The sequence below is a fragment of the Neovison vison genome, chromosome 5, assembly GCF_020171115.1.
Source record: "Neovison vison isolate M4711 chromosome 5, ASM_NN_V1, whole genome shotgun sequence".
Classification (NCBI taxonomy): Eukaryota; Metazoa; Chordata; class Mammalia; order Carnivora; family Mustelidae; genus Neogale; species Neogale vison.
Window position 1 is genome coordinate 41,541,868 of NC_058095.1, and position 6,000 is coordinate 41,547,867.

Genomic DNA, 6,000 nt, shown 5'->3' on the forward strand with positions numbered 1-6,000 from the left:
AAAAATTCCACCCCTGCAAGCCCAGCCTGTAGAGTAAGCCTGTCATCTGGATCAATGCTCCAGTCCCTTGAAGGATGCCCTGTCTTCCCCCAACCCTGCCTCATCCTTGGAAAGGAGTCAGATGAGGGTGAGGAAGAAGGAACAGCCCCGAGCTGCCTGTCAATGTCTGTCTCCATAGGGAAATCAAACCATCCAAGTGCTACGTCTATAAGCAGGATTTCTGTCAATGAAAGCATCCTCTTGGGAATGAATTGGAATTACAGAGACAGGGAGTTAGGGCATCCAAGAAGAACTTTCTAATTAGTAGAGTGGTGAGACTGTAGAATAAATAAAGGTAAAGGAAAATCTCTTTAACACCTAAAAGGTAAAGATAAATGCAATAAGCAGTTTCTTAATATACCCCCTACCTTTGCAACATAATTCTTACCAATCCTTTAAGACCCTCTGATGGGGTGCCTGGGTGGCTCAGTGGGTTAAAGCCTCTGCCTTTGGCTCAGGTCATGATCCCAGGGTCCTGAGATTGAGCCCCACATCGGGCTCTCTGCTCAGCAGGCAGACAGACTGCTTCCACCCACCCTCCCACCCCGCCTGCCTCTCTGCCTACTTGTGATCTGTCAAATAAATAAATTTAAAAAAAATCTTTAAGACCCTCTGAGCAGAATTAGACACCCCTTATGCTTACTTCTAGCACACACTTGCATATATGCATATTTATTATAAAACCTATTTAGGCAGGGACTGTCGTCTATTCTGCTATTCAATATTAGTTGCATTACTTAAAGAAACGGTATTATTCTTAAAGAGTTAACAAAACAACTGTTCAAATGGAATAAAATGGATTATTTTTCCTGCAAATGTTCAATAAGGAGGGTGTCTCTATCGACAAAGTATGTAATTATAAACCTCAAATATCACTGAGCAGATCCAGTGTTTAATTTTCTCAAATGAAATGGTTTCTTTCCCTTTAACCACCAGCATCCTCATTAGCGGAGAAGCTCATACTCTTTTTTCGTGACATGTTATATTCAATGTTATTGCAAAACAAAGCTCAGGATCTTTCAAATAGAGCAGCTGCAACAGGTCCGCAAACGCAGTTTTGCTGTACCGTGTGGGTGACGGATTTTTTTTTTTTTTTGCTCCTTGTTGGCATTGTGAGTTCCTGGCCATCCCTTTATACCAAGACTGGTCCTTGCAGTGCAAACAATGTGCCCTAATTTTTCAGTCCTATGATCGCCAAATCATGTCATGAAAACACAAATAGTGAGAGAACTGCATGTATTAGAGGTGTGCTTTCCACAACCAGCTGCCCATCAAAATCACCCCCGGGATCTTTCACACCCTGTAGCTTCTTACCTGCACATAAGATCAACAGAATCAGGGTCTTGGCGGTGGTGGGGAGAGGTCTGGTGAGCTACATATTTAAAAAGCTTTCCCCAGGAACCCTCCTACACTGTTGGTGGGAATGCAAGCTGGTGCAACCACTCTGGAAAACAGTATGGAGGTTCCTCAAAATGTTGAAAATAGAACTGCCCTATGACCCAGCAATTGCACTACTGGGAATTTACCCTAAAGATACAAACGTAGTGATCCAAAGGGGCACGTGCACCCGAATGTTTATAGCAGCAATGTCCACAATAGCCAAACTATGGAAAGAACCTAGATGTCCATCAACAGATGAATGGATCAAGAAGATGTGGTATATATACACAATGGAATACTATGCAGCCATCAAAAGAAACGAAATCTTGCCATTTGCGACAACATGGATGGAACTAGAGCGTATCATGCTTAGCGAAATAAGTCAAGCGGAGAAAGACAAATATCATATGATCTCCCTGATATGAGGGAGTGGTGATGCAACATGGGGGCTTAAGTGGGTAGGAGAAGAATCCATGAAACAAGATGGGATAGGGAGGGAGACAAACCATAAGTGACTCTTAATCTCACGAAACAAACTGTGGGTTGCTGGGGGGAGGGGGGTTGGGAGAAGGGGGATAGGGTTATGGACATTGGGGAGGGTATGTGCTTTTGGGTAAATTGGAAGGGGAGATGAACCATGAGAGACTATGGACTCTGAAAAACAATCTGAGGGGTTTGAAGTGGCGGGGGGGTGGGAGGTTGGGGTACCAGGTGGTGGGTATTATAGAGGGCACGGCTTGCATGGAGCACTGGGTGTGGTGAAAAAATAATGAATACTGTTTTTCTGAAAATAAATAAATTGGAAAAAAAAAAAAAAAAAAAGCTTTCCCCAGGATTCAGCTGCATGTTACCTCCTGCAGTCTCTCAGTGTTTAGAAATAAAGGGGGCCAAGCCAGGCTCGCCAAAGATTTGATGAGTTGATGAATAGATGAGGAAGCACCACAACGAAGGTTGGCATAGAATAGGGTAATAGATGCTCAATACATCTAGTGCTTTCCTTTTTTATTTTTTTAATTTTTTAAAAAAGATTTTATTTATTTATTTGACAGCCAGAAATTACAAGTAGGCAGAGAGGCCAGCCGGGGGGGGGGGGCAGGGGGTGGGAGAAGCAGGCTCCTCTGGGATCATGAACTGAGCCAAAGGCAGAGGCTTTAACCCACTGAGCCACCCAGGCGCCCCATGATCTTTCCTTTTAAATTTCCATTTCTTCCCTATTCTCCCCTCTCACCTTGCAGGTGACGAACCCTTCTATTTTCCATAAATACAAACGACACAAATATAAAAATAGTCTAAAAGTCAGACATTACAATTACATAATATTAGTTATTACTCTCTAGAATGTAATTGGTGCTGATATATATCGAACTGCTCCACTGACCGTTCTCTTATTGTCTAGCAAACTAGCCCCTCTACAAGTCAATTCCCTATCCTTCATGAAAACAGTCCCAATCCTCCTCTTTCCTTGACGACCAGCAACAGTTCAGACAAAAATCAATCCCTTTCTTCTCTTTGATCCCAAAGCACTGGGTACTCTTCTGGAGAGTTGTTACCCTCCGGCTTTTACTTGAATTACCGAACCGCATTCATTTCCCCATTCTGATTAATCGCTACCTATCCCCACAGTACCCTACCCGTCGTAGGTGTTCAGTAAAGGTTATTTTGTTTTATGCATTTGTCATACTAGTAATTGGTTAGATTTGGGGTTATTATTTTCTTCTTGCCTGACTGGCCTGCTGTACGGTGAAGCTGTCTGAGGCAGGCAGTGTCTGTCGGACATGACCTGGGGTGTGCGAACCTGACTCAATTCCAAATGGCCTACAAGCTCCTCCCCACTTCTCTACCCCTCTTCCCCTAAAAAACAATCTGAGGGGTTTGAAGTGGTGGGGGGGTGGGAGGTTGGGGTACCAGGTGGTGGGTATTATAGAGGGCACAGCTTGCATGGAGCACTGGGTGTGGTGAAAAAATAATGATACTGTTATGCTGAAAATAAATAAATTAAAAAAAAAATAAAAAAATAGTATTCCATGATACCATAAATATAGTTTCTCAGTTTCTTCTTATCTTACAGATGATGATAATAATTATTATTATTATTATTTATGACCATGCTTGTCTCTTAGATCTGTACATGTTAGATGCCCCAGGGTTCTGTTCTGAACCTTCTTTTCCAATCTATCTTTGGACTCACTCCAGGTGATGTCATCCAGTCCCATGGGTTTACATACAATTAATGTACGGATGACTCCAAGCACAAATCTTTGGCATCTTTTCTTGAAACTCCAGACCCTTCTATCAAACTGCCTAATAGACACAGCCATTTGGATGTCTGTTAGCCATTTCAAACATAACACCATCAAAAGGTTACTCTTGATTTCCACCTGCAAATATACGCCTTCTCCAGTTTTCTTTGCCTCAGCCAATGACATCACAGTCTACTTCATTGCTTGTGACCCAAATGTGGGCATTATCCTTGATTTCTTACTTTCTTTCACCTGCCACATTAGTAAGTCCTGTGGATACCCAAAACATCCGAAGTCTATAAGCTTTTCTCCATCTCTATTCTTACAGTCATAATCTAAGATTACCCTAATTTATACTCTTCAAAAGTCTCCTGACTCATTGCCCTGCTTGAACTCTTGCATTTCTATGTCTACTCTCTACAAAGCCAAAGAGAGTGATTTTTAATTTTTTTTTAAATTTTTATTTAATTTTTTCTATATTTAAAAATATTTTATTTATTTATATATTTGACAGAGAGAGAGAAAGAGAGAGAGTGAGCACAAGCAGAGGAATGGCAGGCAGAGTGAGAGGGAGAAGCAGGTTCCCCCGAGGAGCAGGGAACCCGATGTGGGACTCGATCCTAGGATCCCAGGATCATGACCAGAGCTGAAGGCAGACGCTTAACTGACTGAGCCACCCAGATGCCCTCAAAGAGAGTGATTTTTTAAAAACACAAATCTGATGATGTCACACTCCTCTCCCCATAGCCCAAAATCATCAATGATCTTAACCCCATACTTTAGACTAAGAGCTAAGTGACTTATCCTGATCTATAAAATTCTATGCACATATCACATGCATAGATCACAATCTGTGATCACACCTGGAGGATCGATTAAGCCGCAGTTTCTGATTCAGCAGACCTGGACTACAGGGGGAAAATTCACATTTCTAAGTTCTTAAGTGATTTGATTTGATGCTGCTGGTTTGGGGACCACACTTTGAAAACCACTGTTCCATACACGATAGTTCCAGCTTACCTCTCTGACCTCAACTCTTATTTTCTCCTCTCCTTTTATGTTCCTTCTACCTGGGGCCTCTTTCCCGCCCAGTAGAAGTTTTGTATTAATTGTCTAACTTTCTCATTTGAATGATAGTACCTAATAAATGAACCATAAATATCTATGAAGGAATGAATTAAAGGATCCTATTATAGTATGCCTCACATTATCTTTCACCCTTTAGCTGGTCCATCATCCTTCCAGAGGATAAATCCTTGAGGTTGGGAATGTATTTTTTATCTTTACACTGACAAGCCCAGTGTGTGCCATTTAGCAGGTAGTCAATAAATATTTGCCCGTTTAAATGGTTTCTCCTTTCCAGTATTGGGGAGGAACATTTGCCATGAATTCATGTCTTCTGTGAACTTCTTGATCTGTTCACGTCTAAGTATGGTTAACCAGTGCTACATGGCTTTGCTATGTGGAGGCTAGTTTATACTGGTTCGTAAAAGCCAATTACTAAATTTTCAGGAATTTTGTGTTTGCTTGATGTCATATTGGTGGCTCAAAATCAGCCATGGTGGGAGTCTTTACACCACAGAGATAAGCAAATGCTACAAATCAAGTATTTTAGTACTGGTATTTTTCTGCCTAGTTTTCTAACCCCTACGCCCCAATTTTCTAATGGCTTCTAGATTGGTCTAGGACTTTAAGAAATAAACATGTGATACAAATTGGCCCCTGATCTCCAACAGAGTAGCATTTCCAAAGGGGACTGGGAGGGAAAGGTACCCATTCACTTGGTGATAAAGCTATGAAGATTAGAATTAGGGGTGTTCATTAAGGTGGCTCTACCCTTGCCTTGCACATTGTTTGGTTATAATATTAAGCCAATGGATTTTACAACCCCCACCGGTCCTCCCACTCCCCTGTCATTAAAAAACAAAAAACAAAAACTTAAATGGGGCGCCTGGGTGGCTCAGTCTGTTAAGCGTCTGCCTTCGGCTCAGGTTGTGATCCCAGGGTCCCGGGATCGAGCCCCACATCAGGCTCCCTGCTCACGGGGAGTCTGCTGCTCCCTTTCCTCCCTGCTCATGCTCTCTCTCGCTATCTCTCTTTCTCTCAAACAAAAACAAAAACAAAAAACCTTAAGATTGTTTGAAATGATTTTGGTCACTTCTATGTTGAAGAATTCTGACCAATCCAATACATTTACTCAGAGTTAATATTTTCTTGAGAGTGTACCTCTCGGTATGATACAGCATAACGCAGTTGGAGTATATCAGATGATTAAACCAGAAAACCTAAGTTGGTTGGGGTGCCATCTCCACCCATGAGCTGCTATGTATAACTAGAAAAT